General features: G+C 38.1%; 1 protein-coding gene across 5 annotated transcripts in view; it reads right to left on the reverse strand.

Annotated features, from left to right (window-relative positions):
- syt2b (synaptotagmin IIb) overlaps positions 1 to 6998 on the reverse strand; it is a 43740-nt gene extending 36742 nt beyond the window's left edge. Inside the window, exons 1-2 of one of the 5 annotated variants that reach the window (XM_079884349.1) lie at positions 6805 to 6998; positions 6489 to 6588 (exon numbers count right to left, since the gene is read on the reverse strand). The gene's annotated coding sequence lies outside the window, so the exon portion shown is untranslated. Of the gene's footprint in view, positions 1 to 5636; positions 5702 to 6488 lie in introns of those variants that run through there. The other 4 variants (XM_079884353.1, XM_079884352.1, XM_079884348.1 and 1 more) reach the window with 4 other exon arrangements.
- Positions 6999 to 13161: the final 6163 nt, after the last annotated feature.

The following is a 13161-nucleotide window of genomic DNA, read 5'->3' on the forward strand; positions in this document are numbered from 1 at the left end:
AGCGCCAAATAAACCTGCAGTAATTCATAAAACAAATCTACTGCACTTGTACACAACAAACTGGATAGGATGTTGCTTTGATGGTAGTTTTATGAAGCATTGCTATACGGTTGCTGAGTGGTTGCTAGGCGGTTTATTACAGGTCAAAATCAAAGAGATTTTGCATGAGGATGTAAAAGAAAACGACAACTTCTATCATGTCAACCAGTGAAGGCCACACTGCTATTATCGGTCCCTAATGACAGAGCGCCAGGAGGGGGCAGTAGAGCAGTGTAATTGGTCTATTACAGCATCAGAATATATGAACTCCTTCTCTCCAGCCTGTGGTTGTAGCTGGTAATTTGATCATGCCGTAGTACGGATCATCGATCATTCATTAATGAGCCGACATAAAAGCGGACGGCGAATCGAAACACAGGGCTAAACCTGTCTGCAGCAGGCGCCACTTTTCACGATGCATGTAGGTTGTAACATTTAAATATTTCTGATTGTGAATCCAACTCGCATATCATGAATTACATACAACACACAGATATATTAACAAATGCATGCGTATGCAATTATACGGTACACTATTTTATATCATAATCACATAAGTACTGAATAATGCATAAAGGTGCGGTAGGAAATGAGCATAACAAAGTGTTTTTAATTAAGTACAACATATTGTTCATCCCAGGATAAGACCCTCACTTATCATGCAAAGAGTTCTGGCTTCCCATCTGATGTGAGTTTAATTACGTTACTGAAGTTTTTCCATTAGTCGTTCAACTAGCATCGGTGTGACATGCATGCACAATATAACTCATCTATCAGAGGCGTTCAGGGCTCTCGGGGGACAGCGCTGAATTGCTGCGCTTGTATTGATCGGCTTGTGCTACGATCTGAACTGTTAGTTGTTCACACTAGCTGCATTCACAATTCAGAAGAACATCATGAATATTAATGATTTGAATGTAATGTTTGCATGAACTCTACAGAAAGTGATGCACATTTACATGTTCCAAAGGTGTTGTTATTGTTAACTGAAACTAAAACTATTAAAATGTTTTTTTGTTAATTGTAATGAAGCTGACATAAAATGTAAATATTAGATGAAAAACTTAAACATAAAAAACCAAATGTAAACTAAAATTACAATATAAAAGTGAAAATATATTTTAAAAAAACGCTAATTCAAAATATTAATAAATACTATAATAGTACTGTAAATAATACTAAAATAACACTGGTTCTAAACATACATCGGCTTTCTGACATGCATGCAAATCATCTAACATATCTAGGCCTATACGGTGACAGCCTTCACCAATAAACAGCATTGTACATGAAGATGGCAATCATTCAGTACCTTCATACATCAAATTACCATGGTATTACTCTCTTATAGTCATTGTACAATAGTATAGCAACAGTACTTGTTTGTAAGGTATAACACTCTCTCTCTAACACACACACACACACACACACACACACACACACACACACACAAAACAGTGTAATTCAGCAGCATACACTTCAGCTCCGTTTGTCTTTATCAGAATTGGCAGTGGAGTGTAGAAGAGCTTTCTGAGCAATACTCGCGTGTGCGTGTGTGTGTGTGTGTGTGTGTGTGTGTGTGTGTGTGTGTGTGTGTGTGTATCGGGGTGGGGGGTGGGGGGTGGACACACACTGCACCAGTAGCTGTGCGCCAGTCTCCATGTGTTAGCCTGAGGCGCTGTGGCCCACAGTCATCCACCAAACCATTTGCTACACTCACACCTCATTCTACAGCAGCGCTGCTTCACCTGACAGGTTTTTACTGTAAAATGATGTTATTGAAAATACAATGTTAAGTTTTAAAAGAATGCATACATAATTTAAATCATGCACAAACATGCAAAAGAGATTATTATCAAATTAGCATAAAGCTAAATGCCACCGGTGCCTGGAGTTATTTCCATGACAACAGATTTTACTTTTGACTATAACGAAAACAGAGCAAAGTCGATGATTAGTAATCCATCAGTTTGACTGATGACAAAACCACAATGACATTTCATCAATAAGAAAAGTTTTAAAAATGTAAGTCTATGGACGTTCTGTGTGTTTGGATAGTTTTAAAATGAATTTTAAAGAAATTATCATAATTTTGCTGTTATTTTTATAAACGTTTATTTCTGTTATTACTTGTAAATGCTTTCAAATGAAGCTTTTCTCTTTTCCATTCTGATTCAGTCTACACCATTTTTTTTTTACTATTTTACTGGGTAATTTAACAATTTCTGTAAAGAGAGTCACACTTCATCACAGCCCATGCAAAATTAAAATATACATTTTTACCATTTTATGACCACATTTTACTGACAATCACGCTGTTCACAGTTCTCTCATTTCCAGTTCTATAAAGCTTTGAAAAGCGAGCAACAGCAGCCGAGGGGGGTCAATGACACAGAACGGAAACATTCCTGTCTTGTTTTCCAACACTCCCACCTTCCACTAACACACTCACCCTCCACATCTGATTTAGTCAGCATGCTGTAACATCTCATAGCCTGAGGGCACTAAATCTACCAGCCCAGCACCGTGGCTGTCCTTACTAAATATTATGTTATAGAGCTGTCACGAACACGTCAAACTCTATTGCTGCTCTATCATCAGTTCTGACGGACGGGGGAAATGCTGCTTAAATGCGACCTTTCGTGTGTAGTGGCATTTCAGTCGTGAACGACTCAGTGTTTCTAAATCTAGCAAACAAATCACTCTTATTCACTTCCAAATGCTTAAAAAACTTCTAGAGTCTCTTATCTGTGACATACAATTTAAAAAAGAAAGAAGGATAAGACTAGGTTTGGTCATGAATGTCTTTCAATAATAGCAAATGAATGATAATAGTAAAAAAAAACTGAAAAATAATTGACAAAAAGAACACCTATTGATGTAATAATGTAATCTACAGAAAGTGTCACTGAACGGCTCACTGGGATGAATTAAATCCCCAGCATTAGTGTGTATTCTGGCTTTCCCTAAACACTGCAGTCACAATCACATCCATTAGTATATCAAACAAACCCAAACATATGTGCTTTTGTCATTGTGAATGAACACAGTGGCCGAAGGACTGGCGTGACTGAGCTCTTGAACTGCGAAACAAAGGAATTGTATTTCTGCATTGCCCACATTGAGCACTCAGAGTTTATGAAGCCATTACATGAGGAGTGATTGATGTGACAGGGAAGATGCTGTTAAATCAAAGCTGCGTCGGAGCAAAAAGAGAAGGTACAGATGGATGGGTAAAGACGGAGAGATAGAACATGATATCGCACCTGTACTACGCACTTTAAAATGCAGCTGCACAAAACCGGAAGTGATAAAAAAAGAAAGCATGCCAGTTTCTGGTCAAATTTGATCCATCTAAACAGCTTCCTCGTGGAAAAACATTCATCATTCCTTCAATACAGCATCAGTGATGACAGATCAATTGTTTGATTAATATTGAACCTGAGGCATTGTGCATTGACAAATGTATTATGTATATATAGTGTTCCACCGATACAGGCTTTTTAAAGGCTGGTCCCAATATCTGGAGCCCAGGGTGTGAATAAAAAATACAAAATTAAATAATGAACACTTATTTTACAAAATATTAACTCATAATTCACTAAGAGAGAAGGGTGGGCATTGATAAATAATAAAAAGTAATGAAATAAAATAAAAGGAAAATAAAATACTGACATAAAACAAATGAAATAAAATCAATTAAAAAAGCATAATATTTACTCACAATTCTCAAACAGAAAACACAAAAAGGTAGAAATTATTCTTTGTTTAACGATGCTGTCTTTAATTTCAAAACTGACACAAGGAGAAACTACAAAAGGCCAAAAATCTTAAAGGAGTGGTTCACTTCAGAATTAAAATTTCCTGATAATTTACTCACCCCCATATCATCCAAGATGTTCAAGTCTTTCTTTATTCAGTCGAAAAGAAATTAAGGTTTTTGAGGAAAACATTCCAGGATTTTTCTCCATATAGTGGCCCGAATTGCACTTTCAATGCAGCTTCAAAGGGCTCTACACGATCTCAGCCGAGGAATAAGGGTCTTATCTAGCGAAATCAACCGTCATTTAAAAAAAAGAAAAAACATTTCTATACTTTTTAACCACAAAAGCTTGTCTTGCACTCGCTCTGAAAGGTCACGCGTGTCCCGGTTCAAAAAGGTAGGGTAGGGCAAAAAACTCATTTTCATCATTGTTTTACCTTTTATTTAATTTATTTATTTACTTTTTTCTTTGCACGTCCGCTTTGTAAACACTAGGTCTGTACTTCCGCCTACGACACGAGTGACCTTTCAACGGGATTACGTAATGTATGGCGTATCGCAGAGCTAGTGCAAGAGGAGCATTTGTGGTTAAAAGTATTTATTATTTTTATTTTTTAGAAAAATCGATCAATTCTCTAGATAAGACTCTTATTCCTCGGCTGTGTTCGTGTAGAGCCCTTTGAAGCTACACTGAAACTGCAATTTGGACCTTCAAACCATCGGATCCCATTGAAGTCACTATGTGGAGAAAAATCAAGGAATGTTTTTCTCAAAAACCTTAATTTCTTTTCAACTGAAGGAAGTAAGACATGAACATCTTGGATGATGTGGCGGTGTGTAAATTATCAGGAAATATTAATTCTGAAGTGAACTACTCCTTTAAATCATCTGACGATCAATAAATGGGCCTCTCTCTCTCTCTTTCTCTCTCTCTGCTTATATATCCTCAGACGTAAATGCTTACATGCATAATTAACTGTACTGTTTATATTTTGACTGTGCGACCAGTGCTGACCCATGCTGCAATCACTATTTCATATTGTGGCTTTTATCAAAGTGATGATATTAGTTTATAAAGAAAGAAAAGAAAGCATTTAATTTGTGCTAATGGTCATTTCAACCCATTCTGATTAGAAGAACCACAGGGAGACCCTTACGCTTTATGTGAACGAATCCCAATTTCAGCAAGACACGATTACAGCAGGCAAAGACCATTCAATTTCATGAGCCATCAAGCAGATATCCTCTTTTAAAAACGTACGGCACTCCAGAGAGCGAGAGATTTAGATGGAGGAATAGTGGGTTTGGTTGGGTTACTGATAGCACAAATAAGCAAAATCGTCAAGCTTCACACATACTTAAAACAGCAAAGACCAAATGCAACCTCACGATGAGCAAGACGTTCTTTATATAACGGCGCATTATGAGTACGTTGAGTTATGAGTCCTGATACTGCGTCATTATTACCCAAGTCCCATCCATTACTGTAAAACATAAAAAAAGAGACAATGTTCTTCTTCAAACATTACAGCAATACGGGAGCATGATTAATTACAGGAAGGGGAAACGGGTTCACTCCACTGAAGCGTGTGTGTGTGCGCGCGTGTGTGTGTCCAATGCGGCGATGCCTCCTCTGTCTCACCTCTGCTTTGAGTAGAGCGAGGTCTACTCTGAATCTAAACGAGTGCTTTATTATGTGAAGCTCTCAAGGACTGACCCGAAGCACTTAGCCGGAGCGACTCGGCCCAAGGCACCTCCCTGTCATCTATCTCTCTGCATTTCTCTTTCTTCAACACACTATTCACCTGGTCGCCACCGCAATCAATGAGATTACCTTTTAAATTGCCTTTTCCTGTTTCAGGCCTTCTGGGATATCTTTGAGCCCTGAGAATGTGAAGGTACACGCAAGAATGAACAGAACACACAATGGTTGACTTTTACAACTGACCTCAGCGCAGCTCGTTAAACCAGCGCCCTTTATAATGTAACATGCTAAATGAGAAAAAGCAGAAGATGCACTTCCATAATTAAATGTAAAAAAAAAACCATCAAGATAATCAAGTTTATAGCATCCTTCGCCAGCAGACAGGACGAGTAAATCTGTGCCTGTTGTCAGCAGAAAAGCTGGATCAGCAAAAAGATGCAACGATCAGCAGCTGGCCGTGCAGTAACGAGCTCTGCTGGACGACAACCCTAAGTAGTCTGCGAAACAGCTAGTGCTCTAGAACTTAAATAATTCATTGGTGCTGTTGTAGTATTTCAATGCAAACAAACCCATTAGGGGAATGCAAAATAACTTGACATAACATTTAAAAGTGCACTGCAACTGGATTTTATCATGCATCGTGCATATCTAGAGCCAGCAGTGACGTGTCATCTCTGAGTTATTGAGAGATGCATATTGTGTGTACAAATTATGAGACTCAAGTTCTATTCTACGCACATCGGCCACTATTATGTAATGTGATACTGCAGCACTAGGACTCTACGCACTCGCACTCTCCTGTGTGCTGAGAAAGTTACAAAGATCTTCCTCTCCCTCCTCTCTGCCGTACGCCTTCATTCACTGATTTTCAATGACCGAAAGGCTACATTTAGACTCCCATCCTTGTAAGAAAGCATTTCAATGTTAAACTGCATTGTACACAAGGCATGCTTTAGCATAAAAGGAGGATACTGTACTTACCTCTGTAGCGTGTGTCTCCTCACTGCACCAAGAGGAGGGTGGTGATGCAGAGGGGGGATGAAGAAAGAAACTTCGCAGAGCGCGCAGGGCACTTGGAGAGCTTAGAAAAAAACAAAAGTGACAACAATCAGGACTTTTGGTTTATCCTCTTCTGGTTTTGTTGGAAATAACAGACCTATGCAAGCACACACACACACACACACACACCCCTGATGTCTTCCTCTACACACCCCCGCGATCATGCACACATACACACACACACACACAATAGCTCGGATCAGGACAGATGCAGAGGTGCTCTCATGTACACACACACATTTCCAGTCTCACACCCAGCAGTCTTTTGCTCAGCACCACAGCCCCTGATGTTTCACTGCTGTATTTCCCGGCACTGGGCTGTCATTGGCTCAATCACGGCTCAGTAAAAAGTCCTCCCGTTTCCAATTGGGTGAGGAGGGATTTTTCTCCATCCCACCCCTCCTGCTTTTAAAAACCTACACTACATGCACTGAGAATGCTGAGCTGTGAAAATCAGGCAGGATGAGAGAGTGAGAGGAGGAACAGCAGGGAGGAGAACGCGAGGGGGCGGGGCGAGAAGAGGCGCAGTAACCAATCAACGAGCGGAAGAGAGAAGCGCGAAAGACGTTGTTGACTCCAGGGATGATCGCGTTGTTGTGGCTCCTCATCTGATGAATCTTTAGCGTAGCGGCAAAAGAAACTACATATTATTACCCAAATTGTATTTAATATGAATAAATAAAGACAATGTACCATGAAATAATGGCAAGAAATCTTTGTCGAGCTGTCAGTTTCCACCAATGTGGACCGATTCAAAAACAAATGACTCTTATGAGTCGGGTTTTTTTTTTTTTTTTTTTTTTTTGTGAATCAAAAACATAACCAGTGTAGCCTGAATATCATCTCTAATGAGCCGGTTATTTTCACTAACGTTAGATGGTATTAAAAATTCTGATGATTCACTGATCTGAATCAAAGTCTAAAGTCTGGCTCACTTGCTGAACAGCGATATATAACGTTAAATAATCTTGTCCGTGTTACTGACTTGCCGTCCACAAACACAGAGATAAAAGTTTTTTGTAATAAATATTGCTATAGTGAACCGAAATAACGTATTATAAAGTACAAAATGTAGGTTTTGCGTCATTTACCGGCATTTTGATGTTCTAACATGGAGATGAAACAAAAGCAATAACCGATCCATAAACCACAGTAGACTCTAGTCAGATCGACCAACGACCAGCCGCCAAAATAACCGTTGACATTCTTTCATAAAGATGGCGCGCTTTTAACGTTACGTATCGTACAGTGGTAACGTTAAACCCTGATGCTTCTCCTGTCACATTTTTTTCCTCACAATTAATATATATATTTTTACATTGTTTTCGTTTTTTAAATGGCATCTTATTCATTTGTTGTGTACAGTAATTTGTATAGCCTATCATTTTCAAGCCACATAACAGCCGATCCTGAGTTCCTCATGACCAAAGATGGCAGCCTCCATTTTGCTTACTTCCGGGGAGATACCATTCAAATGAATCACATATTTTAAATCTCCTTGGCTGCAGTAAATATAATAATTCTTTGGCCCTGCTCTGACTCCAGCCTGCTGCGCTCCAGCAGCATGTAACTTAATGTGGTCTATGTAAATTATTAAAGACTGATGGGAGGCGCTGTATAACTCGCTCTCCAACAGAGCAATCCGTCCACACACTCCAGAATCTCATAATAATAGCAGTAGTTTCTCAGCTACCGTATCTTACACTGTCAGACCGACAGACACGGTCACTGTCTAATGAACTGTGCTGTGTTTCCTCCCAAGGATTCTAACTCATGTAGTTTCTCCATGCAATTCTAGAAGTTGCCTGTTAGCCGTGCTGTATATGATATTTAAACAGATCTGCCAAGTGATGTCAGCTCCCCACCCCCCTTTAGTCTATCTCCATTTGCAGCCTGGTGCCTCAATACTAATTAAATGGGTTTGATGGAGTCCAATCCGTCAACATAAAATCAATGAAATAAAGTCAGGCTTCTGGGCAGCGGGGCTTGGGATTCTTTCTACATGATTGAAAATTCCAGTCTGTTTCCTGAAAAACAGACTGCAAACCTAAATTTACAGAGCACATATAACTTTTTGCCATTTCAGAGATTTAATTTCATGTGCTTTGAATGTCTTAGTGCAATGTTAATATCTAGAATCAGCTTGATAAAACCAAAAGAAACCAAACCAATGCTCTAGAGTAAGTTCGTTCCATTTACTGCATCAAATTGAATCCTTTACATATTTGTGTTTTTGTTAGTAAACACATGGTGTACTAGAATATTGCCAAAATAATAACCTACATAGAGTCATGCGGAGTGTCACATGGGTTTTATGAATGTCAAACGGGTGTAGCGGACTGGCTCTATGATTAGATTTATTATTATTGAGGCAGCAGCAGAGTCTTCCGGGCCGTGGCAGATGTCCAATCCTGTTTCTGTGCCTGCAGAGCTGTCCTTTGGCAAAGTGGGATGCAGTTTTGGCCAGCACTATATATTCGACTGGAGAAAACTCAGGCTGCATGACAGAGCAAGAATTCCTCGGATGCATTAAGAAAATTGACAGTGGCCCCAGTTCTTGATTTAAACGTAAAAATATAGATGAATGATGCAAGTGCAGTTTTGTGTACTTAATTATGATGTTTTGACAAGTGAAACGTACTGTAAAAATGCCTTACCTGGAACCAACATTGTTTTTCATTTCATTTAGGGCGTTCTAAAACGATGTACTAAAAACAAAACAGTTTTGCGTTTTTTGGGGCACTGACATTAGATGGCGATATTACTTTGAAAGAAAAAACTACGCGCCTATAGACTGAACATGTAATACGCATGACGTCACCGTTTTCACAAATTCATATTTTTGTAGTTTATGCGGAGATGATAATAGTATCGCTTTCAAAAACTCGTACTTTGAAACCCGTTTTCAAAAGTTTGCGTTTTCAGGCCACCAAAAAACTGTTGTCGTGTAAATGAACGGCCAAAAACATAGTTTTTCGTTTTTAGTTGAAAACAATGTCGCGTCGACGGCCCCTTAGTATGCTGTGTTTTTCTAAGGGACCTGAAGTACTTATAGTATTCGTAAAAGGGTACGTTTAGTCAACAACGATGTACTAAAAACAGAAAAGTTTTTCCTTTGCGTTTTCACATACAGACGACAACATTGTCAAAACCATCCTCGTTCACACGGATCTGCGAAAACGACTAAAAACCCTGTATTATATTGCAAGGCCAGTAGATGGCGATGTTATTTTGAAAGAAAAAAGTACATGCCTATAGACCGTTATAGCCCCGCCCCTATTCAGCGCTGCGCTCGTTGTCTTTTGACTTCCGGTCTGTATTTTCACCGCGATTTTGTGTGTTTATTAATGAACGGCTCGTTTTAAAATCTTCCCGGTCGACTGACATTTGTTAAGACATCTGCTTTAAACATTACAGCCCTCATGATAACTTTTGTTAACTTTACATTAAGTAAATCCACTTCGAAAGCTAATTACTCCTGGACAGCAATGCCATAGAAATATACAGAGCGACCGCAAAAACAGAAGTTCAAAGACAATATTCTAAAGATGGCGGCGCCCTCGTTTCTCTGGTGCATAAGGTCAGACTGAACACATAATACGCATGACGTCACCGTTTTCACAAATTCACATTTTTGTAGTTTACGCAGAGCCGATAATGGTATCGTTTTCAAAAACGAGCACTTTGAATCCCGTTTTTAAAAAAAAAAGCTTTTTCAGGCCTCCAAAACACAGTAGTCGTGTAAATGAACAGCCAAAACGGATAAAAGTTTTCCATTTTTAGTCAAAAACGGTCCTGTGTAAATGGCCTCTTAGGCTATTGTTTCGAAAAACAGTTAGCGAAAATTCCCTGGACGACCTACTACATCCGGCAAGTTTTTGAAGTGCGCATATAGACACTTTACAATCCCATGAGGCCACGGGAGAGAATTTATGAATGGCAGTGAAGTGATGCAACTGATGCTAGTAGGTCACGTGACAGTAATAACATGGCGGATATAGTAGGGCCTACATCCGAATTTCATTCATACTACCTATATTCATACTATATAGAGTGTGCAAACTTTGTTTTCTTTTTTTTAGGCTACCTACTCAGACAGTAGGCTACGTGATTTCAGACTCAGCTTCAGACATTCTGAAACACCATTAATGAGGCTGTTTATGCAGAGAGCATTTCAGGGATGCATGTCAATCTGTTGTGAGCAAGCCTCAATGAAACTTTATCAAGTTTCGTGCTCTCAAATTCAGTTGAGCGCTGTCTGTGCTTCTCTATATCATTAAAATCTTATTGCAGTAGACAGAACATCCATTGAGCATCATTTGTTTGTCCAGCTGCGATGTCACAATAGTGAAGCCGGCGGAATGACAAGCACCATAAACCTGATACAATACAGCCGGCTCCATCATTCATCTCTGTGAGGAATGCTGCATATGTTATCAGATTACACTACCTCACAGATGGAGTGCTTTGGAAACTAGCTGTGCATCCAGGTTTTTGTATTTGCAAGGCGTTGCAAGTTGAAGACAGGAGAATTTAAGACGACTTTATTCATAAATAATTAAATAAAAATGTTGTTTTTAACATCATGTTGATGTACAGCTCAGTTTATCAACCCAGACAACCGAATATTTTTCTGAAACACTCAATAATAACTAATTTTCCCTAAAGAATAGCAATGGAATTTCAATAATAATTTGGAATCAGTTTTATATGGATCAAATAAGAATCCTTTGAGGATTTGATCTGGTCTTAAACTTGATGGTTGCATTCCTCATTTGTAAATCACTTTGGATAAAAGTGTGTCGAATGAATAAATGTCAATGTGGATGACCTGAAAATCACATCTTTTTCTTCAGATTTTTTATGCAATAGGATCTTGACTTCTTAATTAAAAAAAAAAAAAGTTTTTTATTATGCAACAACAAATACAAAAACAAGACAAAACAGTATGAACAATAATAGACAACAATGAGGGTTACAAGACAAAACCACTAAGTATATATTAAATTAGATTAAATGTTTTACACCATGACAGAGTGCATTTGAGTTTTTAGATTTTCCCAAGGAGTTTAAATACATATAAAACTCCTATAAAAATATAAAAATAGGATTTTTCTTTGAAAATTTACATTTGTGATCTTGTTTTAATTTTATTTGATTCCTTTCAGATTGTGATGCACCATATTGTGATTACATTAGATCATTCCTAATTATCTCCAGCCATTCCTTTAGGATTTGTTGACAAGATCTCTTCCTGATTCAGATTCAGGTCAGTCTCTGGGCTCAAATAGGCATTTCTTCCCGTTCCTGCAGTCCGGTGTAGAAAATAACATCTCAAGAGACTGTGCACTGCATGTGACCCCCAACACTAACTCATATACAGGCATCTGTGAAAATCCACAGATGAAGGCAGCTTCAGATTCAATCAAAGTTTTGAGTATTTTAGACTCAAAAGAAAGTTCAAAGTTCAGTCTGCACTGAATAAGTCGAGTGGTTGTGTGGGTTTAGAGGTAAAGCAGTGTGTTGGTGAAGGATTCTGGTGCTGTTTTGAATCTAGTACGCTCTTTATATTATTCAAACAGTTATGTTAAAGGTTGTTTAAGAAAATTAAATAAAAATCTAGCTTTCAGTATAACGAAGAAAAAAGAAATGCACACTACTGATAAAAATGTTGGGGTCATTGATGCTTTTATTCAAGAAAACTGCATCACATTTTTCAAAAGTGACAGTAAAGAAAACATGTTACAAAATATTTGTATTGCAAATAAATGATGTTCTTTTGAACGTTCTATTAATCAAAGAATCCTGAAAAAAGAATCTATCACAGTTTCAACAAATATATGAAATAGCACAACTGTTCTCAACATTGATAATAAGCATATTAGATTTCTGAAGGATCATGTGACAGAAGACTGGAGTAAATAAATGATGCTTAAAATTCAGCTATGCATCAGAAATAAATTACATTTGAAAATATATTACAATAGAAAACAGTTACATTGTAATAATATTTCACAATACTACTATTTTTACTAGCAGTGTACCTATAAAAATAGATGGTATTTATATGGTACTTCAAGGTACCATACTACACTACCATAATACATGTCCAAAACCAATGTTCAAAAAAACATTTTTGAACATGGTTTGCAATCATGATTCAGAATGAAATTATATATATATATATATGTTATGTGCAATTTGTGTTGTTCTGAACATGGTCAGCAGGGAGAGCCGCTGTAATGTCGACTGACCGCACGGCTCTGTCTCAAACCTATAGGCCGTAGAGAAATGGTGATTATTTCTCTCACTTTCCCAATATTTTGGTTTGCTGTATATTTAAATACTTTGCCTTTGGTTTCATCAACATGCTAATCCCAAACTCTATAGGAATCAATTGTGATGTAGGGAAGACAGCACAGGTTTGGCCCAGAGCCAGAGAGTTTTACGATAGATCTGGGCTGGGTTTGTTTCTTTGCTCTGAATATGCTGAGTGAATCATAGACATAATACATGTATTTATTATGTCTATGGAGTGAATGCCTGCGCTTAAAGCTGACTTCTGTTAAATCAGGGTTAAAAACAGTAAAGCTGC

The sequence above is a fragment of the Squalius cephalus genome, assembly GCF_949319135.1.
Source record: "Squalius cephalus genome assembly, chromosome: 10".
Classification (NCBI taxonomy): Eukaryota; Metazoa; Chordata; class Actinopteri; order Cypriniformes; family Leuciscidae; genus Squalius; species Squalius cephalus.